Raw genomic sequence first — 25,443 nt, 5'->3', positions numbered from 1 at the left:
TTAGTCACTAAGTCGGGTCTGACTCTTTGCCACCCTAGAGGCTCTGGTCCACCCAGCTCCTCTGTCCATGGGATTTCCCAGGCAAGAATACTGGAGTGGGTTGCCATTTCCTCCTCCTGGGGATCTTCCTGATCCAGGGATTGAACCTGCGTCTCTTGAGTCTCCTGCATTGGCAGCTGGATTCTTTACCCCTGAGCCACCCAGGAAGCCTGTCTACCCCTAGTTCCTGCTTTATTATTCTCCTTAGCATGAACAGGGGAGCCTGGTGGGCTGCTGTCTATGGGGTCGCACAGAGTTGGACACGACTGAAGCAACTTAGCAGCAGCATTTATTAATATGTAACATATATGATATGCCACTGTATATTTTGTTGATTATCCCACCCTCCAGAATATAAGGAAAGGGATTTTTCTCTGTTATGTTCATCACTCAAATATTTTTTTTAAATAATGAAGGATAAAAATGTGTTCTGTTGGGAATTAGACCAGAGTTGACTGGAACTCTTGATTCTGGTTCAATCTGGTAGCCACTTGTGGACGAAGGCTCTGTCTTTTCTTGGCCACTGAATAATTATTCACATGGGAAGATACAACATCTCATGTGGGTTTTACTCCGGGGACTGGAAATCTTTTATCACCAAGCAAATGAAAACCAATCATCTGTTATGCAAGACAGCTAATGAGTTATATATAGATTGATGCAAACCATTCCCAGTTAATTAAAACTAGCACTTTTTTTTCTTTCAAAACCCATTTTCTCCCTCTCTCCCTCCCCTCTTCTCTTTCTCATAGCTGTTATAGTTCAAATAGATTTATGCTACAGGGCTTTGAAAAAAATCTTTAATTACTTTAAATCTACTGTCCAAAAAAAAAAAAACAAAACAAAATACCCACAACTATCTGAAGCAAAGATCCTCAAGGACTTAATCATTTCAGTTTAAGCAAATTTAATTATGGTTCATAGATATTGCACCTAACTTTAGGATAAAGGGCTGTTGTGTATATCTGACATTATGTGCCTTACATACATGATCTATCACTCACTATCTGTAACGTACCTAACAAAGATCAATAAAGCACTCACTTTGGTGATGTTACACTGCACTGAAAATACAGACCACTTATGAAAAGCCCATGGGGTCAATGAAAGGACTAGAGTTTTATTTATATGAGACCTTATCAGGCTTTTCTGGTAGCTCAGCTGGTAAAGAATCCACCTGCAATGCAGGAGACCCTGGTTCAATTCCTGGGTTGGGAAGATCCTCTGGAAAAGGGATAGGCTACCCACTCCAGTCTTCTTAGGCTTCCCTGGTGGCTCAGACGGTAAAGAATCTGCCTGCAATGCGGGAGACCTGGGTTCGATCCTTGGGTTGGAAGAGCCCCTGGAGGAGGGCATGGCATCCCATTGCAGTATCCTTGCCTGGAGAATCGAGTAGACAGAGAAGCCTGGCAGGCTACAGTCCACGTGGTTGCAAAGAGTTGAACACAACAGAGCAGCAGCAGCAGAAACCTTATCAGTCTCATTGTTTTCCCTTTAAAATGTAAATCTTCCACAAGGATGAGTCTAGTTTGTTGTCCACTGGACTTGCCCCTTTCAGAAAAGTTTTTGAGCAATTTATGTCTGGTCTTTAGGGTCCCATCCAGCAGAGGAGTGCCAGCTGTGCTGTGTCAGCCGGGGTGCTTTGTGGGCTTCTTAAAGAGGCTTCAGAAGAATTGCTGGTTTTAGGCACTGGTTGATTAGCTAGATGAACTGAGTTTCAAAATGTTTATTCCTTCTGTTCATTTTCATTTTTTATGGCTTATGTATTGTTGGTATTCTGTTCCTTGCCTTGTGATGTTTGGTTCAAAAATGCTTGTGATCCCAGGACATTTATTCATGCAGCCTGGTTCATTATGTTCAGACATGCATTGTGTTTGACGAATCATTTGGGTTTTTAAGGCAACTTTGGTGATGTCCAGGATTGGTTAGGTTCTAATAACAGGTGGTTAGCACATTGCTAAGGAGTGTCCTTTGCTGCACTCAATTAATTCTCATTAGAAGCTGACTGATCCTTGACTACAGATCCAATCATCAACCTGTTTGCTTTTGAGCCAGTGTATTAATCTATGCAAACCACAGCACTGTCCCTACACGCTCCCACCATTAACCTCTTTCCTGTGCGTGCAGCAAGGGTCTGGCATGATCTGGTTTCTTCAACCTGCAAAATTAAGGGTCACAGTTTGGTTTCTTTCCACATCTGTTCGTCTTATTTTCCGTGGACCATTTCTCAGTTGCCACCCAAAGAGATGAAGGCAAAGCCCCTGATCCAAGTGTTTGGACACCAGCACCGAGATGCCTGGGTCTGTGGTGAGACCCATGTGGTTTAGGAAACTATACTGCTTGTTTGAGTTTTTCCAACAGTGTAATGTAAAAGAATAAAATAAAAAGGGATTTCTATTTATTTTCCAGAGCCATGGTCATTTTATTTTGTGATTTATCCAACTGGAAAGTGCTTTAAAAGGAATTTGCAAGCTCATGTGATCTGATGTCACTTAGAACTGTTTTTGAGGCAACAGGCTATGCTTGAGGTTTGTATTTCTCTTCAGCATCTAATTGATTTGCATCCAGATGCCACGAAGAAGCCAGTTACAAGGCAATGACCAACACTGCCTTCTTACCAAGTTAGCCTCTGACACCAGCAAGATATTATTAATGTCAGATTTTCATCCCCTTATACTCTTGCTAAAAACCTATCCATTTTTCAAGATTCAAACCAAGTGTTGCTTCATCTCAAAACCTTTTCTTATCAACATGTCCTCTCCAGATAGAAACACTTGGTTAGATGTGAAGCCCCAGAATAGACTAAGATTTCTCATTTAGCATTTAGTCTAATTTGCTTACCCTCATTGTCACCCTGCTTATTTAACTTATACGCAGAGTACATCATGAGAAATGCTGGGCTGGAGGAAGCACAAGCTGGAATCAAGATTGCCGGGAGAAATATCGATAACCTCAGATACGCAGATGACACCAGCCTTATGGCAGAAAGTGAAGAGGAACTAAAAAGCCTCTTGATGTAAGTGAAAGAGGAGAGTGAAAAAGTTGGCTTAAAACTCAACATTCAGAAAATGAAGATCATGGCATCTGGTCCCATCACTTCATGGGAAATAGATGGTGAAACAATGGAAACAGTGTCAGACTTTATTTTTTTGGGCTCCAAAATCACTGCAGATGGTGACTGCAGCCATGAAATTAAAAGATGCTTACTCCTTGAAAGGAAAGTTATGACCAACCTAGATAGCATATTCAAAAGCAGAGACATTACTTTTCCAACAAAGGTCTGTCTAGTCAAGGCTTGGTTTTTCCAGTGGTCATGTATGGATGCGAGAGTTGGACTGTGAAGAAAGCCGAGGGCCGAAGAATTGATGCTTTTGAACTGTGGTGTTGGAGAAGACTCTTGAGAGTCCCTTGGACTGCAAGGAGATCCAACCAGTCCATTCTGAAGGAGATCAGCCCTGGGATTTCTTTGGAGGAAATGATGCTGAAGCTGAAACTCCAGTACTTTGGCCACCTCATGTGAAGAGTTGACTCATTGGAAAAGACTCTGATGCTAGGAGGGATTGGGGGCAGGAGGAGAAGGGGACGACAGAGGATGAGATGGCTGGATGGCATCACTGACTCAATGGACGTGAGTTTGAGTGAACTCTGGGAGATGGTGATGGACGGGGAGGCCTGGCGTGCTGTGATTCATGGGGTCCCAAAGAGTCGGACACGACTGAGCAACTGAACTGAACTGAAGTCTAATTGGATTCCCAGATTAGAATGTGAATTCCCAGTGACTTGATGAACAACAACATTTTCATCAGTCATCTTTGAGTTGCCATTGCCTGGCACATTGTAGGCTCTCAACAAATGTTGGTTGAGTATAACATATTTGAATAAATACACTTAATGTGCAGGGCATTCATGGGAAATACCACGCTGCTTCAAAACTCAAGTCTGTCTTATGGGCTAAGTCTTTTGACTTTAATGGCCTTCTCTTTTTTTTGTTTGGCAAAATTTTGTTGTCCTTTACACTTCTTGCCTTTAATGGACTTCTCTCTTCTCTGGTTGGCAAATTTTTTCTTGTCCTTTACATTTTTCCTTAACAGTCGGTCAATTAATTATCCCATAGAATATTCTCTGTCTTTTCCAGGTACTATTAATCCTTTCTTTTTGTCCAGAGGTCTGCTAGTACTCACACTATAGTTACTATTTGTGTATCAGTTTTTCAAGATTCAAAAATTGGTCTTTTCATGTTAATGGTGACTTCCTACTGAATGAGGATCCTTAGGTTAGATTTTACCCTAGTGCTCAGTGCAGGCCTGGCCCAAAGATGGTACAAATGAGAGTATCTCTCAGGGTTCTGGTCCAACTGTTGTGGAAGTTTGAACATAACACTTCCTGTTTCTTAGCCACAATACCTGATCTGAAAACTGACAGGCTAAACTAACTGTGAGTTCACTTCCAGCATAGGGTCTTTATTCAGCACTTCATCTCTTTTTTATTGCCCTTTATTTTGCTCCTGTTTTCATTTGAGTCTCTCATTTACAAATCTGCTTCTCTTCTCTTTGCCCTATTTTCTCATTCAAAAACTGCTTTCCCTTCTATGTTACCTAAATATGTTCAGAGTCAAACGTGATATTATTTGCTGAACTGAGAGAGGTACTTGTCAGATGTATGATGGGGCAAGTTACTTAATCTCTACAGCTTGGTCTCTTCATCTGTAAAATAAGGATAATACTAGTGCATGCACTTCACAGGTCACTGTGAGGATTCAATTTTAGAATATCCATAAAGCTTTTTGAACACTGGCACAGAGTAGGTGCAATTGAGTGTATATTTATTAAGTAAATAACACACTCCTGCCCTCCATTGTCACAGTCAAAAGGTGACTGTATCTACTGCTTTCTAGATTACTATATCTTAAAGTGCTGTGGTTACCAGCAATACTTTCAGGAAATTACACTAAATTTTTTATCATGAAAGTGAAAGTGAAGTCGCTCAGTCGTGTCTGACTCTTTGCGACCCCATGGACTGTAGCCTATCAGGCTTCTCCGTCCATGGGATTTTCCAGGCAAGAGTGCTGGAGTGGGGTGCCATTTCCTTCTCCAGGGGATCTTCCTGACCCAGAAATCAAACCTGGGTCTCCCGCATTGCAGGCAGACGCTTTACCATCTGAGCCACCAGGGAAGCCTTTTTATCACACAGTCTAAATTAAAATCCTATTACTTATTTATTTTACATATCACATTTGTATGTTTTCATAAATGCCACTCAGTTTATTTACAGTAGAATATCATGCAATTCATTCCCTAGTAATCCAAAGGTAGAGTACAACTTTTATTAATGAATAGTTGTTTAATACAATGCTCATCCTGCCAGTTCCATTATACTTTAAAATCAGAATGCACACATCTATGGACCATTGTGAAATGTGTTAGATTCCAGAAGATGAGAGGAATAAAGAGTTTCTAGAACTGGCTTTGGCCAAATTTACATGGTACCCTTAAATACTTTTTCCAAATAAGACACAGATTTTCTAAGTAATCTTATTGCAATATTATCCACAAGACATAAGAAATGGTGGAAGACTGTTTTTCAAACATTTTTCAATTTCTGCCAAATTTAGTTCTCCTGTGCATGAAGTGTAAGTATCTTTTTAAAGACTAATCACCCATATCCCTGTTCAGTATGTGTCATGGAAGGGACAGTATTATTGTGTATTCACTGCAGAGTGAGGTGGTGTGTGTATATGTTTGGGTAGAGTTTCTACAACAGCAGAGCTTTAATTCCTATACAGTGAAATGCAAGGGGTATTTAATTTTATAAGCAAGTATAGCAACACATCACATTATCTGTTTTCAGAAATTAAGCAGCATTTGAAGAAGCAAAATGGATCATGAAGAATGCTGGAAGAAATAAGGCCTCCATTCTGGTCCCAGATGCAGCAGCATTAGGTAAGTTATTCAGCTTCTCTGTGCTATGTTCTCCAGGTCTGTAAAATGTTTGTGAGTAAAATTGCTGTGTGGAGGAAAGATCTTAAGAGGGTTTGAGCAAGGAACTTGGTTGAGGCTCTATTGCAATAGTCCAGGTGAGATTTCTCTCCAAGTGCAGCTCACACCTTTAGAATGTCCTTGCACTCACCTATTGGATAAGGTTTCATTTAATAAGTGGAGGAGCTCACAGTAGACTTTGAGCTACAGAATTGCTTTCATCTGCTCATCAGTAAATTGCCTAAAATTCTTTTAAAGATTATTTCCTGTGGACTTATGTGTATTTAATTGTATAGGCAAAATCCTATCATTAGGTTTATAATCCTTTTAATAAATACTCTTCTTTAGCAGAAGGATGTACAAACATGTGAATTAATATGACAAGGGAAGGTGTGAAGCTTGTGGTGAACAAGGGAATGTGTGCTGGTCCTAATTCTTCTGCAACCCATTCATTACACAGACCAAGCGCTCTCTGGACTTTTATAACAATAGAAGAAAATCTAGACTTTATGTTTAATTTCTCAAATTTTAAAATCCTGGAAAAAAACACTAGCAGGGGCACCTTTTGGTTGTTTGCTTGGTTTTTGGTCTCTCCGTTTCCCTCCACCTCTTTCCCCTGACTTTTTCCAGTGGTTCATCAACAAGCTCTTGTATTTCCTAGGTTACAAACTGTCAAGAGGGCAAAACAAATCTCAGTCTCCTGTTGCTCTGACTGCACATCCTCCCATTGTTTCTACCTTCCCTCTTCTGCCTCCTGCCTTTCCTTGTAAGGAGAATCTGCTTTCTTAGAATCCAGTTCCTTGCTTCCCACTTGGGTTATAACTCCTACCATTGGAATGCCTCACACAGGCCCTCTCAATGTACATTAGCAAAGTATTTGCTTGATAATGTATACTAAAAACACTTTGATGTTGAAATCTGAAATCTGCATCTAAATAATAAAAGTACAAGAGGGAAAAGAGAAATGAGATTGACTGTATATTGATAATCGATGAAGCTGAGTGATAAGTCCTCTAGCAAAACCCCAGATCCTCTAATTACAAAACCAGATGGATCTTTTTTTCGCTCTCAACTTATTTGACTTTTTTGTGGCATCTAACTTTGTTACTTCCTTTTTTTATAATGAACTCTTCTCTCTTGGCACTCATGTCACCTTTGCTGTCTTCTCTGTCTTGGTCTTCTTGTGGTTTATTTACTTAAGCCCATTTTTTAAGTAATGGCTTTAAAGGATTATACCTTACATCACTTCCCTTTCCCCATGTTCACAACACCTGAATGAATGATCACTCTTTAGTTCAACCGCCATCTAAAATATATTGAGCACTTAATCTGTATCTCAGTATAGCTTGAGTCCCTGATCCCCAGTTCCATAATTTCACTTGTGGTCTCCTCCAGCAACATTTCCAAAACTGAACTCATTATTGTCCCACGTAGACCACTCCCCCCAAAACCTGTTTCTGTTCTCTAATCCCACTGTAATCCAGCAGCTGGGGATCGCTTGCATTCTCTAGTCATCATTTCTAGCAGGTATCCCCTCATTAATCATGCCTCCCTAGTGCTCCATAGGAGTGCTGGTCATCCATCTGGAACAGCATAGCTCCTTGTTGCTCTCATTCTATACTCTGCTTTCCCCTTCCCATACTGTCACCTCCCCAGGGAGTAGGTAAGGCGTCAGATTCCTCTTGGTATTCCCACCTCTCCTAGTACCATGCTTAGCACACTATCAGTAAATGTTTCTTGGAATAACTAAAAATGTGGTCTTGAAATTTTAATGCTAAAAAGGACCATCTAGTTCAGAGACTCTTAAAAAACAGCAAATGGTCAATAACATGTTCCCTAGAGCCCCACAGCCTGGATTTGAATCCTTACTCTGCCATTTATCAGCTTTGTGATACAGGGAAGACCATTAAGTTGTAGGAAAATGTCACTTAGTGCTCTTGTTTTTGAGCTGTAACAAAATGAATGCCCAAATTCTAAATGGAAAAGGAAGATTTTAGAATTGTAATTTCTTAAAAAAGTGTTTCTTATATTTTTATAGGATGTCAGACCTACATTTATATAGCAGAGTCTCCCCCCTTCCCCTGCCCACTGGAAGTAAAATTGTTCTAAGTTTGTAATGGTAATAAGTGTAATATATAGTATACTGTATATATATTCTCGATAATATGCAAGAGTCCTACCACCTCCAAGGGCCCTGTACCCAAACAAGTTTGAGGATCTTTTAATGGAAATGGTAACTGAGAATCAGAAAGTTTAAATGACTTTTCCAAATGTCATATAATTTAGTGGCAGAGCTGAAATTTGAATGTAGTTTACAAAACTCCATTGTATACTCCTTATCACCATGACATTTAAACAAATTTAAAAAATCACTTGGTCAGTCTACTGGGTCTTGAAATATTTTTTCCTTGAAGTGGTATTATTTTGATAGTAAAAGAATTGTACACAGAGACACACATAAAAGCTTATGACAGATATTAATGGCAAATAGGGAATATTCTGAGACTTGACAAAAAGAATTAAAACAATTATTTAAACATCAAAAATGCATGGTCACCTGCTTTGTCGTTTAACTTAATATTTTCTTTCCTTCTTTATTCAGCCATTTTTCCCCCCATAGGATCTCGAAATTCATTATCTTGCCCTAAAATTATTTTTTAAAACCACTTTTCAAATCTATAGTCCATATATTCTGATCTGTGTCTTGAATTTATACTTAATAGCATATATTTCTTTGTACAGACAGCTCAAAACACTGCAAGAAATGCAATCATGTCAATAAGTTAGGTCAGATTATTCTTGTAGCTGTGGTGAAAATCTGTGGATTTCATTACTAAAAGTCTCTTTGCAGCTCTCTTTGTTGTTGATATAATATTTTAGCAAATCTTAGGCCTGACATTCTCAAGCTAATTGCATTTGACCAGCTCATGAGCTTCAGTTCCTGCCTACCAGCATGACTGGTATAAATCACTGCTATTTAGAGAACCTTCATAATGCATTTTGCAGAACAGAGAAATGAGAATGAAGAAAGTTGAATGGTTTTTAAAGTAATCATCTTTTAGAATAATGATATTTTAACTTCTGGGACAAAGACACATTTAAGTAAATGAACTGTAATTCAAGAGGAAGCCAATCGTTCATTCATAGAAGTGGCCATATAGATTTTTATCCTATAGAGAAGACAGCTGGAGTGTCTGGCTTTTTGAGAACTAGAAAGTAGTTTGTGTATTCATAGCTATGTCTACCACTATTTGGCTTATCAAACTGTGATTTACTTTACCTTCATGCAACCTTTCTAACTGGCTCTGATAAAAGTAAGTCCAATAACCCACTTAGTACTTACTACATATCTTATCAATAATGTATTTGAAAAATATTTATGATATTAATATTATATTTGGGATTTGTTTTTAAACAAGGAAGGAAAAAGATGTAAGAATGGCTATACATTGATAATTGTTGAAGCTGGACAGGTTATTGGGGATTCATTATCCCATTTAATATTTTTGTGTATGCTTGAAATTTTACACAATAATCTCTGATGCATATGCTTTTAGATTTGTGTGTCTCTAGAAGAGTGTGTGTGTATCTGTCTTTCACTTTTAACTAATCTCCCGAACCATGGGGATGGTAAATTTTATTTTCAACATCAGTAGTTGTTGGGAACACAAATTTTATATGTAAACATTGCTAGATGGGATACAAAATGCATAAAACCCTGCACCCAAATTCCTTTTAAACTAGCTGGGAAAGTCACCACATACACAAACTTGAAAGTGAAATACTAATTCAAAGTTTAAATAACATTTCACGAGAAAAATAGAGTTAAGACCCATGAAAAACTCTCAGTAACTATACAACGTATAATTGGTCTATTTCAGCTGAGGGAAAGATTGCTATCCTCTAGAGGAAGTTTTATTTAGGTAAATGGATTTGAGCTGATTCTTAAAATACAGACCTTACCTAGGTATAAAAGAAAGGGGAAACTTTTTAAGTTAATGAAAAGAGAAAAAGAAGAAAAGGGAATGTATTTGGTCACCTGAAAGCCTATTTTTTAAAGTGAGCAAATAAGTTCTAGACATAATGAAACTTTAGAGGTTTACTTTGGAGGACTGAAGATTAACGAATGGAAGCGTTCTTCTTGGGCAGCCGATTGCCACTAAAAGTATTTTGCAAGTAAGCAATGTTACTGAATAAACACATAGTAAAATGAGTGCAGTGACAGAACTGATTTGAGATAGAGACTGGTGGAGGAAAGAATGAAGAGGAAAACGGGATTATTGCAATATCGTGTAAACAAGTTAGCAAGGGTCTTCTTTAGCATGAAAGCAGAGAAAATGGAAACAAACACCTCATGTGGAGGACACAATCGGCAGGTCTTTGACATTGGGCAGATATAAGCGACTTCACTTGCACTTTTCACCTTCATGCATTGGAGAAGGAAATGGCAACCCACTCCAGTGTTCTTGCCTGGAGAATCCCAGGGATGGCGGACCCTGGTGGACTGCCGTCTGTGGGGTCGCACAGGGTCAGACACTGAAGTGACTTAGCAGCAGCAGATATAAGAGTTTAGAAAAAGGGCTTTCTCGTAATCACTCCTATTTCTAGCATATCTTATTTAATAAAATGGATATATTTTCTGAAAGTTCCAGTTGGCAAGCGTTTACCAATTCTAAAATAGATGGGGGAGAGTAGGAATGACTCTGTGATGCCTAGCGCCAAAACTAGTTAGTAGTTGTTTTCATTCTTACGTTAACTCTGATGCTATTAATAACATTTGTCAATGTGGAGAAAAGTTTCATGTTCTGTGTAGTCATGGCACCTCGCTGTACTTGTTAGAGCCATTTTTAATAAATTCTACAGGGGTTATTTTATCTGGTTCTATGGAGACAGTGTATTTGGTATAAGAATAGGAATTTGAGCAACCACAAATCAAATTTATGTGCTTATTCTGAATTATTCATTCCAGGGAAATGCCTGCTGGGCTAATATATACTTTTTAGATTTTCCACAGATTTTAATGAGCCAACACCAATTCTGGCACTGAAATATCCACAGTATATAAAATGTGTTATGGGAAACAGTTTTTCTAGGACTGCCAGATTAGTGGGTAAAACATATTACACATCTGTTGGGCCTAAAGTTTTCCAAGTTTTCGGTGAGATGTCAGCTTGCAGTCTAGATGAATAGACTTCATGAGCAGACACTGCATAATAACTGCCTGCAGTGGGGCAGGTGTCAGAGTTGAGATTTTTACCTCTAGGTAAATGGATTCAAAGATAACTCTCCCCTTGTTCTCAACTCAAGGAACCTGATAACTCAAACTTCATATTCCTCAAATCATTTTGAATTTTATCCAGTATTAAATCAGTCATAAACTTGAAGGGAAGAAAAATTGATTTTCCCATATTTTTTTTAAAGCTTTTCAAAATATTCAATAAATAATGTGTTGGCCAACAAGGGTACAATTTTTCATAAATAAAGAGTATCGGGTTTTTTTTTTTTTTGTAAGAAAGAAAAAAGATCCCCATAATAAAATTTGCTTACCAATATATGAGATTCTATGAAAACCCAGCATAATTTTCAGGTTAAATATATGATCTTATTTGGGATCTTGCATAAAATTTTATATGATTATTTGGTAGTTATATTTTATCCAAATTCTAAAATATGACCTGTGGATTCTTTCAGAATCACATAATATACCTCGTTAGTTTTTAGAACTGTCTGATTAACTGTTTATTCTAATGTAAGAGATTATTTGGTACTTTATTTTCCCATTAATTTTCCACAAGAAGGGGCAGGCTTGGCAGACTGTGTAATATCATAGAAGTAAACATCAATAGAGTAGTGGGACTTGATTTGAAAAGTTCAAGGAGAAGGTAATGAAGGAGTAGCTCCTTAGCAGCTACTAGTGTAGATATAGCAAGAGCTTTGCTTACTTAAGCATCTTTTTCTAAGAATCTCCTCTAATTAATTAAGAAAATTTTACTATTATTTTGGATAATAGTAATTTGGATAATATTTGGATAATATTTTGAATTTTGGATCTAGGAGTCAAAACATTAGAAAAGGAGTTGAAAATTAATGTAGAAAGAGGAGGAAGAATTATATAAGGATAGAAGGAATGGAGCAGAAAGATGTATGGAAATTGCTTTGTCCTCAGGCCCCTTTCTTGGTTCTTTCCATAGGTTATTTTGTAATATAGCAACATAATATGGTAGTGTTTTTTGAAGTTAAAGAATGAATCAGTTCATTAGGAAGAGAGAAATAGGTGAGAAGAGGACCGATGACAGACACATTTGTATGGATGAACAGAGAAGAGGAACTTGGCAAAGAAGCCTGAGAAAAGCATTCTGAGAGGTAGAAGGAGACTGGAAAAAGGAGTCACTAGAGGCAAAGAAGAGTGGTCAACAGCATTAATTTTGTAGATCAGTCAGTGACGGCAAAATATGAGAAAAATCTACTTGTTTGTACAAATAAGGTGGACATGTTAAAGGAAGTGGGACAAAGGTGGGACAGAATATAAGTTGCAGATGGTTACAGAATAAGTATATGGCAAGGGAATGGAGTAGAAAACTAATTCTGTGAAGAGAAGAATTATTACTCATAACTTGGTGATGCAGGAATAAAGGAATGAGTCAATGGAGGGGGCTCATTGATGATGTGGGAAATTGAAGTGGGAATAAAATGATGGGAAAAATACTAATGGAATTGAAAGGCCAGCTGGAAGGTTAGCATTGCAAAGATGCTAAATATTAAAAGAGAAACATTCGTAGTATTTACAGTACATGAGCTCTGTCTTCTAAGTGAAGTAAGAGTCAGGATCAACTGCTGAGAATGAATGATGCAGTACATTTTGTATTTCTGAAATAAAACTGGACATGTATTATTTTATGAGAGACTGCTGGATTCAATTCGCTAAATTATTATTTAGAATTTAGCACTTAACATCTATTCAGTGATCTTGGCTTGCTTCATTTCATAAAAAATCTGCTAAGTTTGGCATTATAATAATAATAGCTGTTTTTCAAACATTTTATACAAGAATTATCTGTTCTTTGAGAATTTGGGAACTCATTTATAGAACTTGAGAGTTGGATACATTTCATGAACAAAATTTTTTGAAAAAAACTTAAGCTTCTGTCCTGATTATAATTCTACTCAGCTTTTTCTATTTCTTTGTGTTTTATATTGTAAAATGATCATATTGTTATTTTACATTTTCTCATCACTGCAAGAGTTATGTAAGCATCTTTAAAGGTTTCCTGTGCTTAATCAACTCAGTCATGTCCAACTCTTTGCAACCCTTTGGACTATAGTCCCCTAGACTCCTCTGTCCATGGAAATTTTCAGGCAAGAATAATGGTGCGGATCACCATGATCTTCCTGACCCAAGCATTGAACCCACATTTCCTGTGTCTCCTGCATTGCATGTGAATTCTTTACCCACTTAGCCATCAGGGAAGTTCTAGTGGTTAATTATTTTAAAATTTAGTTTTCTTATTAATTTTAAAATCTAAGGCGTTTGTCATTACAGATTGAGCCTATACAATTTCCACTTTGTATAGACAGCACATTAAATCCACTTTTAAGACAGCATATTAAAAAGGAGAGACATTACTTTGCTGACAAAATCTGTCTAGTCAAAATCTATGGTTTTTCCAGTAGTCATGTATGGATGTGAGAGTTGGCCCATAAAGAAAGCTGAGCGCTGAAGAATTTATATTTTTGAACTGCACTGTAGAAGACTCTTGAGAGTCCCTTGGACTGCAAGAAGATCAATCCTAAAGGACATCAGTCCTGAATATTCATTGGAAGGAGTGATGCTGAGTCTGAAGCTTCAGTACTTTGGCCAACCGATGTGAAGAACTGACTCCTTAGAAAAGACCCTGATGCTGGGAAAGATTGAAGGCAGGAGGAGAAAGGGATGACAGAGGATGAGATGGTTGGATGGGATCACTGACTAGATGGGTATGACTTTGAGCAAGCTCTGGGAGTTGGTGATGGACAGAGAAGCCTGGCGTGCTGCAGTCCATGGAGTTGCAAAAAATTTGACATAACTGAGTGACTGAAGTGAGTGAAAGAATTACTGATATTTTATGTGGCTTGATATAAAATAGGTACATAAATAATTATATATAAATTGAAATTATTGCATATATAATAAATTGAAAACAATATGATCATTCCTTAAAAACTTAAATATGGAATTGCCATATCCAGAAATTCTGTTTCTGGATACATACCTAAAGAAGTGACAGAAGAAACTCAGATATTTGTATACTTGCGTTCATAGCAGCATTATTCACAACATCCAGCAGGTAGAGGTAACCCAAGTGCTGTCAGTAGATGAAGGGATAAACATGATGATAAACATGGTGAAGGGATAAACATGATATATAAAGATACAATGAAATAATAGCCTTAAAACGAAAGGAAGTTCTCACATGTTGTTGCATGTATGAACCCTGAGGACATTATGCTAAATAAAATAAACCAGCCACAAAAAGACAAATACTGTGTGATTCCATTTATATGAAGTTCCTTGAGTGGTCAAATTCATAGAGATAGAAAGTAAAATAATGGTTTACAAAGGTTGGAGGGTGGGGAAAATTGGGAGGTCATGTTTAATGGGTACAGAATTTCAATTGGGGATGATGAAAAAGCTCTGGAGGCAAATGGTAGTGATGATTGCCCAAAATGTGGATGTACTTAATGCCACAGAATGTACATATAAAAATGGTTAAAATGATAAATTTTATGTTCTATATTGTACCACAATAAAAAATGGTTAGAGAAATCAGAGAAAAAATGATACATTTGCAAAAATGCTGCCTATGCTAAGAGCAAAAAATAAAAGTAATAGTTTTCATGTTATATGAAAGTAAACAGAAAACAGCAAAGAGGAATTACAAAGTACTCTTGATGAAAGTGAAAGGAGAGAGTGAAAAAGTTGGCTTAAAGCTCAACATTCAGAAAACTAAGATCATGGCATCTGGTCCCATCACTTCATGGGAAATAGATGGGGAAACCGTGGAAACAGTGTCAGACTTTATTTTTTTGGACTCCAAAATCACTGCAGATGATGATTGCAGCCATGAAATTAAAAGACACTTACTCCTTGGAAGGAAAGTTATGACCAACCTAGATAGCATATTCAAAAGCAGAGACATTACTTTGCCAACAAAGGTCCATCTAGTCAAGGCTATGGTTTTTCCTGTGGTCATGTATGGATGTGAGAGTTGGACTGTGAAGAAGGCTGAGTGCCAAAGAATTGATGCTTTTGAAGTGTGGTGTTGGAGAAGACTCTTGTGAGTCCCTTGGACTGCAAGGAGATCCAACCAGTCCATCCTCAAAGAGATCAGCCCTGGATGTTCATCGGAAGGACTGATGCTGAGGCTGAAACTCCAATACTTTGGCCACCTCATGTGAAGAGTTGAATAATTGGAAAAGACCCTGATGCTAGGAGGGATTGGGGGCAGGAGGAGAAGGGGACGACAAAGGATGAGATGGCTGGATGGCATCACTGACTCGATGCACATAAGTTTGGGTGAACTCCAGGCATTGGTAATAGACAGGGAGGCCTAGCCTGCTGCGATTCATGAGGTCGCAGAGAGCTGGACACGACTGAACTGAACTGATAACAAGATGGCAGAGTGTATTGGAGAAAGGGTATGCTCTATCTAGATAATATGATTAATACGAAATTTTAAAGTTCTATTCCTACTCTATGCCCTATAGTGTATACACGGAAGAGACATACATACTTTTTTTTTTTGCATGGTTCAGGGCATTTTTTATAATCTTGAATTTCTAATAGGAAAACACTTTTATAGAAATATTTTCCCTTTGAATTTCAGCATGATTCTTGGCAGCTTCATGTTTTTTTCCCCCATGAATGGATCAGTATGCATATAGTAGCACTTGATTGAACATGGGACTTCTGGGGCAATTTGCTTGCTTGCTTGTCTTTTTCAGTTGGTCTTTGTTTGTTTGTTTGTTTCTCTTAGGACAGTACCTAACATTGAATGGGTACCCAATAAATGTTTTCTCTCTGAGTTAATGATTTTTTTTAAAAGAGAAGTAGTCAGAGAGGAAAAATAGTTGTAGAGGAATTTTGCTTTTTTAATTGACTTGGCTTACCTATAACAAAGTAAGTTTCATAAAGTTATACGTGGCCTTTTTAATACTGCCAATTTGAAGGAAGTGAATTAGTCTAATGACTTTCCAACTTTTTTGCATGTTAGAATTATTTAAGAGGCTTTTAAAAATCTGGCATCTCAAAGTGTGGCCTGTAAACTAGTAGTAACAGAATAACCTGAGAACTTGTTTAAAGATGTTCTCAAGTCCCTACACAGATATACTGAATGAGAATTAGCATTTTTAAAAGATCCTCATGTGATTTATATACACATTAAATTTTGAAAAGGACTGCTCTATAGCATTTCCTAATAATCATCTAGTATTTGAATAGTTAAGCAATGTAATTTTTTTGGCCATTCTTCTAATCTTCCATAAAGAATCTAATTGATGTTGTTCAGTCGCTAAGTTGTGTTCAACTCTTTAAGACACCGTGGACTGCTGCACACCATGCTTCCCCATCCTTCACTATTTCCTGGAGTTTGTTCAGTTGATCGGTTTTATAAACATGGCCTCTAAGAATAGTAAACTAATAGAATCTTAGCTTTTCTGTTTCTGGTAGTAGGATTTCTGTGTGTCGTTAGCCATCTATTTAACAATAACATAATCTTTTCATTGTTATATAATGAAGGAAGCCTTTCTGTATTCCTGCCTTGTCTTTCCCCCTGTGTGTGTGCATAAGTGCTCAGTTGCTCAGTCGTGTCTGGCTGTTTGTGACCCCCATGGACCATAGTCCGCCAGACTCTGTTCATGGGATTCACCAGACAAGAATACTGGAGTGGGTTGCTATTTCCTTCTCCATGGGATATTCCCCACCCAGAGATCAAACCCAAATCTCCTGTGTCTCTTGCATTGACAGGTGGATTCTTTACCACTGAGCCACCTGGGAAACTCCTTTCCTCTTTGCAGCTGAATAATTTCCCTCTATTGGTTGATTCATTTTGCCCTGAACCGCATGACTAATCTTACACTGAATTCAGCCTTTCAAGTGTTCAGCATTAGGTCAGCCTTGTTTAAGATGGTGTGTTGAACCACTCATTAAGGTCTCATTTGGTTCTACTACTTTTTGAGACCCTAAAATATTAAAAGCTGAGAAATTTCAAAAATTAGAATAATCAGGAAAAAATGTTTTTGAAGTTAGAAGGCAGATGCCTGACTTGTAAAAGTTAGTTTTAAGATTGCTATGGAGAAAGCCCAAAGAATCCCAGCTTATACTGCAAAACCCCAAAGTCTCAGAGTGGCAATACCTGTTACCTTTAACATGAAGCTAAGTGAGGTGAATTACAGAAAGTTAGATTAAGAAGGAGATGGACCTTCTGATCTCAACAAGGAGACTGCTTGTGCAACAAAGAGAAACCAGAAAAACTGCTTTTTCCCCAGAAAACCAGAGGTTTATAATTTGGGGAACAGAGTCCCAGCTGGGAGTGGGAACTGTAAAGAAAAGAGGGGTTAAGTGAAAAGTTTGTTACAAATATTGAAATTCCCCAGCCTTCTTCCTATATGTTTTTCACAGAATGCTAGATAGCAGGCTTCTTCTTTCTGGGAAGCACACTTACTGTGCGTCCTCTGTGATTCTGAATAGAACAATAGAAAAGATCTGAGATATAACAAAGCCATAATTTTCTCACTGAAATGACCCAGTTGGTTATTTTACAGCCAACAGTTGATGAGTCACTTTCATGCATATAGCTTTCTCAGGTCCCATACATAAATATGAATAAATAACAAAAGGTCGCCAGATGTTTAAGGAAACAAAGGCTAAAGCAAAAGTAACTTGGAAGAAGTTGGAGGGGGAAGGTAGAAAGTGAATGTATTACATATGTTAAATAATAATAGGATGCTAAAAATAATAGGAAACAATGAAGTTTTCATGGAAATTATGAATATAATAGTAGGATTGTAAAATTAGTTAGAAGAGATGGAAGGCAAAATTGAGTTACCTCTCAGAAAATTAGAGGAAAAAAGATAAATAGGATAGAAAACAAGAAAGAAAATTTGAGGACTAATACAGAGAATCCAACATTCGGTTCAGTTCAGTCGCTCGGTTGTGTCCGACTCTTTGCGACCCCATGAATGGCAACACGCCAGGCCTCCCTGTCCATCACCAACTCCCAGAGTTCACTCAGACTCACGTCCATCGAGTCAGTGATGCCATCCAGCCATCTCATCCTCTGTCGTCCCCTTCTCCTGTCCCCAATCCCTCCCAGTAACAGAGTCTTTTCCGGTGAGTCAACTCTTCTCATGAGGTGGCCAAAGTACTGGAGTTTCAGCTTCAGATCATTCCCTCCAAAGAAATCCCAGGGCTGATCTCCTTCAGAATGGACTGGTTGGATCTCCTTGCAGTCCAAGGGACTCACAAGAGTCTTCTCCACCACCACAGTTCAAAAGCATCAATTCTTCGGTGCTCAGCCTTCTTCACAGTCCAACTCTCATATCCATACATGACCACAGGAAAAACCATAGCCTTGACTAGACGGACCTTTGTTGGCAAAGTAATGTCTCTGCTTTTCAATATGCTATCTAGGTTGGTCATAACTTTCCTTCCAAGGAGTAAGTGTCTTTTAATTTCATGGCTGCAGTCACCATCTGCAGTGATTTTGGAGCCCCAAAAAATAAAGTCTGACACTGTTTCCACTGTTTCCCCATCTATTTCCCATGACGTGATGGGACCACATGCCATGATCTTCGTTTTCTGAATGTTGAGCTTTAAGCCAACTTTTTCACTCTCCACTTTCACTTTCATCAAGAGGCTTTTGAGTTCCTCTTCACTTTCTGCCATAAGGCTGGTGTCATCTGCATATCTGAGGTTATTGATATTTCTCCCAGCAATCTTGATTCCAGCTTGTGTTTCTTCCAGTCCAGCGTTTCTCATGATGTACTCTGCATATAAGTTAAATAAGCAGGGTGATAATATACAGCCTTGATGTATTCCTTTTCCTATTTGGAACCAGTCTGTTCCATGTCCAGTTCTAACTGTTGCTTCCTGACCTGCATACAGATTTCTCAAGAGGCAGGTCAGGTGGTCTGGTAATCCCATCTCTTTCAGAATTTTCCACAGTTTATTGTGATTCACACAGTCAAAGGCTTTGGCATAGTCAATAAAGCAGAAATAGATGTTTTTCTGGAACTCTCTTGCTTTTTCCATGATCCAGCAGATGTTGCCAATTTGATCTCTGGCTCCTCTGCCTTTTCTAAAACCAGCTTGAACATCAATCATGTTAATGATTTAATATGGGTTTTAACTGCTGATTGGTCAGATCGTTTGCAAATAGCTTCTCCCATTCAGCAGGTTTTCTTTTCATTAGTTTAACTGGGTCCCATTTGTTTATTTTTACTTTTGTTTCCTTTGCTTTAGGAGAGAAATCCAAAATAGTATTGCTGCAATTTACATCAGAGAGTATTCTGCCTTTGTTTTCCTCTAGGGATTTTAGTATCTGGTCTCACCTTTAAGTCTTTAATCCTTTTCGAGTTTATTTTTATATACAGTGTTACAGAATGTTCTAATTTCATTCTTTTACATGTAGCGGTCCAGTTTTTCCAGCACCACTGGTTGAAGAGACTGTCTTTTCTCCATTGTATATTGTTGCTTCTTTTGTTGTACATTAATTGACCGTAAGTTTTTATTACCCTAGGAGGTGGGTCAAAAAAGAGCTTGCTGTGGTTAGTGTTTTTTCTATGTTTTCCTCTAAGGATTTTATAGTGTCTGATCTTACGTTTAGGTTTTTAGTCCAGTTTGAATTTATTTTTATGTATGGTGTTAGGTTCTTTTTTTTTTTTTTTTTTTTACATGTAGCTGTAAGTTAGGTTCTAATATGATGTTAGGTTCTATGGTATTAGTGTTCTAATTTCATTTTTTACACACAGCTGTCCAGATTTATCAGTACCACTTATTGAAGAGGCTGTCTTTTCTCTATTTTGTATTCTTGGCTCCTTTGTCATGGATTAGGTGACCATAGCTCTGCGGGTTTTTCTCTAGGTTTTCTATTCTGTATCACTGGTCTGTGTTTCTGTTTTTTGCCAGTATTACTGTGGATACCTTTTTCTGTATCCTCCCTTTCAGTCTGTGCAACTCTAGATTTGAGGGGTGTCTTTTTTTTTTTTTAAACAAAATTAAAAAGACTTTTTTATTGCAAAATGCAAAATATTTGACTACATTAAAATATGTGTAGATTTCATGACAATAATGCACAAATAACTGATTTTATTTGTGCATCGGACCTAAGCACTTGTCTTTGGAATCTTTCCTTTATAGTATTTCTTTTTTTTTTTAACTTAAAAAAAATTAATTTTTTTTTTATTGAAGGATAATTGCTTTACAGAATTTTGTTGTTTTCTCTCAAACCCCAACATGACTCAGCCATAGGTATACATATATCCCGTCCCTTTGAATCTCCCTCCCATGTCCCTCTCCAAACTACCCCTCTAGGTTAATACAGAGCCCCTGTTTGAGTTTCCTGAGTCATACAGCAAATTCCCACTGTCTGTCTATTTTATATGGTAATGTAAGTTTCCATGTTACTCTTTCCATACATCTCACCCTCTCCTCCTCTCTCCCCATGTCCATAATTCTATTCCCTATGTCTGTTTCTCCATTGCTGCACTGTAGGTAAATTCCTCAGTACCATTTTTATAGATGCCGTATATATGCATTAGAATATGATATCATCTTTCTCTTTCTGACTTCATTCTGTATAATAGGTTCTAGGTTCATCCTCCACATTAGAACTGACTCAAATGTGTTCCTTTTTATGGCTGAGTAGTATTCTATTGTGTATATTTACCACAACATTTTTATCCATTCATCTGTTCATGGACATTTAAGTTGCTTCCAGGTTCTAGTTACTGAAAATAGTGCTACAATGAACAATGGGATACATGTGTCTTTTTCAATTTTGGTTTCCTCAGCATATATGCCTAGGAGTGGGATTGCTGGGTCATATGGTGGTTTTATTCCTAGTTTCTTAAGAAATCTCCATACTGTCTTCCATAGTGGCTCTATCAATTTACATTCCCATTGACAGTGTAAGAGCGTTCCCTTTTCTCCACACCCTCTCCAGCATTTATTTTTTGTAGATTCTTTGATGATGGCCATTCTGACCAGTGGGACATGATATCTCATTGTAGTTTTGATTTGCTTTTCTCTAATAATGAGCAGTGTTGAGCATCTGTTCATGTGTTTGTTAGTAATCTGTATATCTTCTTTGGAGAAATGCCTGTTTAGGTCTTTTTCCCACTTTTTTTTTTTTATTTAATTTTATTTTTAAACTTTACATAATTGTATTAGTTTTGCCAAATATCAAAATGAATCCACCACAGGTATACATGTGTTCCCCATCCTGAACCCTCCTCCCTCCTCCTTCCCCATTCCATCCGATTGGACTGTTTGTTTTTTTTTGGTATTGAGTTGTACGAGCTGCTTGTATATTTTGGAAATAAATCCTTTGTCAGTTGTTTTATTTGCTATTATTTTCTCCCATTCTGAGGGTTGTCTTTTCACCTTGCTTATAGTTTTCTTTGCTGTGTAAAAGCTTTTAAGTTTAATCAGGTCCCACTTGTTTACTTTTGATGGAGGTGGGTCATAGAAAATCTTGCTTTGATTTACGTCATCGAGTGTTCTGCCTGTGTTTTCCTTTAAGAGTTTTATAGTCCCTGGTCTTACATTTAGGTCTTTAATCCATTTTGAGTTTATCTTTGTGTATGGTGTTAGGAAGTGTCCTAATTTAATTCTTTTACATGTAGCTGTCCAGTTTTCCCAGCACCATTTATTGAAGAGGCTGTTTTTGCCCCATTGTATATTCTTGCCTCCTTTGTCAAAAATAAGGGACTCATAGGTGCATGGGTTTATTTCTGAGCATTCTATCTTGATCCATTGGTCTATATTTCTGTTTTTGTGCCAGTACCATACTGTCTTGATGACTATATCTTTGTAGTATAATCTGAAGTCAGGAAGATTGATTCCTCCAGCTCCATTCTTCTTTCTCAAGACTGCTTTGCCTATTTGGGATCTTTTGTGTTTCCATATGAATTGTGAAATTTTTTATTCTAGTTCTGTGAAAAATGTTGTTGGTAGTTTGATAGGGATCACATTGAATCTGTAGATTCCACTTGGTAGTATAGTCATTTTCATAATATTGATTCTTCCCACCCAGGAACATGGAATATCTCTCCATCTGTTTATGTCATCTTTGATTTCTTTCATTAGTGTCTTATAATTTTCTATGTACAGTTCTTTTGTCTCCTTGGGTAAGTTTATTCCTCAGTTCAGTTCAGTTGCTCAGTTATGTACAACTCTTTGGGACCCCATGAATGGCAGCACGCCAGGCCTCCCTGTCCATCACCAGCTCCTGGAGCTCACCCAAACCCATGTCCATCGAGTCAGTGATGCCATCCAGCCATCTCATCCTCTATCGTCCCCTTCTTCTCATGCCCCCAATCCCTCCCAGCATCACAGTCTTTTCCAGTGAGTCAACTCTTCGCATGAGGTGGCCAAAGTATTGGAGTTTCAGCTTTAGCATCACTCCTTCCGATGCACACCCAGGACTGATCTCCTTTAAAATGGACTGGTAGGACTCTCAAGGGTCTTCTCCAACACCACACTTCAAAAGCATCAATTCTTTGGCTCTCAGCCTTCTTCACAGTCCAACTCTCACATCCATACATGACCATTGGAAAAACCATAGCCTTGACTAGATGGACCTTTGTTGGCAAAGTAATGTCTCTGCTTTTTAATATGCTATCTAGGTTGGTCATAACTTTCCTTCCAAGGAGTAAGCGTCTTTTAATTTCATGGCTGCAGTCACCATCTGCAGTGATTTTGGAGCCCCCCAAAATAAAGTCTGACACTGTTTCCACTGTTTCCCCATCTATTTCCCGTGAAGTGATGGGACCAGATGCCATGATCTTAGTTTTCTGAATGTTGAGCTTTAAGCCAACTTTTTCACTCTCCTCTTTCACTGTCATCAAGAGGCTTTTGAGTTCCTCTTCACTTTCTGCCATAAGGCTGGTGTCATCTGAATATCTGAGGTTATTGATATTTCTCCCAGCAATCTTCATTCTAGCTTGTGCTTCTTCCAGCCCAGCGTTTCTCGTGATGTACTCTGCCTATAAGTTAAATAAACAGGGTGACAATATACAGCCTTGATGTACTCCTTTTCCTATTTGGAACCAGTCTGTTCCATGTCCAGTTCTAACTGTTGCTTCCTGACCTGCATACAGATTTCTCAAGAGGCAGGTCAGGTGGTCTGGTAATCCCATCTCTTTCAGAATTTTCCACAGATTATTGTGATCCACACAGTCAAAGGCTTTGGCATAGTCAATAAAGCAGAAATAGATGTTTTTCTGGAACTCTCTTGCTTTGTCGATGATCCAGTGGATGTTGGCAGTTTGATCCCTGGTTCCTCTGCCTTTTCTAAAACCAGCTTGAACATCTGGAAGTTCACAGTTCATGTATTACTGAAGCCTGGCTTGGAGAATTTTGAGCATTACTTTACTAGTGTGTGAGATGAGTGCTATTGTGTGGTAGTTTGAGCATTCTTTGTCATTGCCTTTCTTTGGAATTGAAATGAAAACTGAGCTTTTCCAGTCCTGTGGCCACTGCTGAGTTTTCCAAATCTGCTGGCATATTGAGTGCAGCACTTTCACAGCATCATCTTTCAGGATTTGAAATAGCTCAACTGGAATTCCATCACCTCCACTAGCTTTGTTCATAGTGATGCTTTCTAAGGCCCACTTGACTTCACATTCCAGGATGTCTGGCTCTAGGTGAGTGATCACACCATCGTGATTATCTTGGTCATGAAGATCTTTTTTGTACAGTCGTTCTGTGTGTTCTTGCCACCTCTTCTTAATATCTTCTGCTTCTGTTAGGTCCATACCATTTCTGTCCTTTATCGAGCCCATCTTTACATGAAATGTTCCCTGCTCTCTCTAATTTTCTTGAAGAGATCTCTAGTCTTTCACATTCTGTTGATATTTAATTCTTTTTTTTGCAATGGTGAATGGGGTTGATTCCTTAATTTCTCTTTCTGATTTTTCACTGTTTGTATATAGAAATGCAAGTGATTTCTGTATATTGATTTTGTATCTTGCAACCTTGCTAAATTCACTGATTAGCTCTAGTAATTTTCTATCTTTTGGGTTTTCTATGTACAGTATTATGTCGTCTGCAAACAGAGAGAGCTTTACTTCTTTTCTGATCTGGATTCCTTTTATTTATTTTTCTTCTCTGATTGCTGTAGCAAGGATTTCCAGAACTCTGTTGAATAATACTGGTGAAAGTAGACACCCTTGTCTTTTTCCTGATCTTAGGGGAATGCTTTCAGTTTTTCAGTATTGAGAATAATGTTTGCTGTAGGCTTATCATATATCACCTTTACTATGTTGAGGTAGGTTCATTTTATGCCCATTTTTGAAGAGTTTTAATCCTAAATGGGTGCTGAATTTTGTCAAAGGCTTTTAATTCATCTATTGTAAGTATCATATGGTTTTATCTCTCAATTTGTTAATATGGTGTATCTCATTTATTGATTTGCATATGTTGAAGAATCCTTGCATCCCTGGAATAAACCCAATTTGATCATGGTGTATGAGCTTTTTGATGTGTTGCTGAATTCAGTTTGCTAAAATTTTGTTGAGGATTTTTGCCTCTATGTTCACCAATGATATTGGCCTGTAGTTTTCTTTTTTGTGTGTTGTCTTTGGTTTTGGTATCAGGGTGTGGTGGCCTCATAGAATGAGTTTGGAAGTGTTCCTTCCTCTGCAATTTTTTGAAAGATTTTTAGAAGGATAGGCATTAGCTCTTTTCTAAATCGTTGATAGAATTCTCCTGTGAAGCCATCTGGTCCTGGGCTTCTGTTTTTTGGGAAATTCTTGATCACAGCTACAATTTCAGTGCTTGTAATTGAGTTGTTCATAATTCCTATTTCTTCCTGGTTCAGTCTTAGAAGATTGAACTTTTCTAAGAATCTGTCCTTTTCTTCCAGGTTATCCATTTTATTGCCATATAGTTGTTTGTAATAGTCTCTTATAATCCTTTGTATTTCTGCATTGTCTGTTGTAACCTCTCCTTTTTCATTTCTAATTTTGTTGATTTGATTCTTCTCTCTCGTTTTCTTGATGAGTCTGGCTAAAGGTTTATCAGGTTTGTTTATCTTCTCAAAGAACCAGCTTTTAATTTTATTAATCTTTACTATTGTTACTTTCACTTCTTTTTCATTTGTCTCTGCTCGGAAATCTTTATGATTTCTTTCCTTCTACTAATTTTGGGATATTTTTGTTCTTCTTTATC

At 37.8% G+C, this 25,443-nt stretch overlaps 1 long non-coding RNA gene across 6 annotated transcripts in view; it reads left to right on the top strand.

The window, feature by feature from the left end:
- Window positions 1–25,443, top strand: part of LOC112586240 — a 381,631-nt gene that overhangs the window by 81,854 nt on the left and 274,334 nt on the right. For all 6 annotated transcript variants that reach the window (XR_003110685.3, XR_006552459.2, XR_006552461.2 and 3 more), the window contains exon 2: window positions 5,887–5,978. This is a non-coding gene — a long non-coding RNA (uncharacterized LOC112586240). The remainder of the gene's footprint in view (window positions 1–5,886; window positions 5,979–25,443) is intronic.

This window comes from Bubalus bubalis, chromosome 7 (genome assembly GCF_019923935.1).
Source record: "Bubalus bubalis isolate 160015118507 breed Murrah chromosome 7, NDDB_SH_1, whole genome shotgun sequence".
Classification (NCBI taxonomy): Eukaryota; Metazoa; Chordata; class Mammalia; order Artiodactyla; family Bovidae; genus Bubalus; species Bubalus bubalis.
This window is presented reverse-complemented; position numbering and strand designations above follow the sequence as displayed.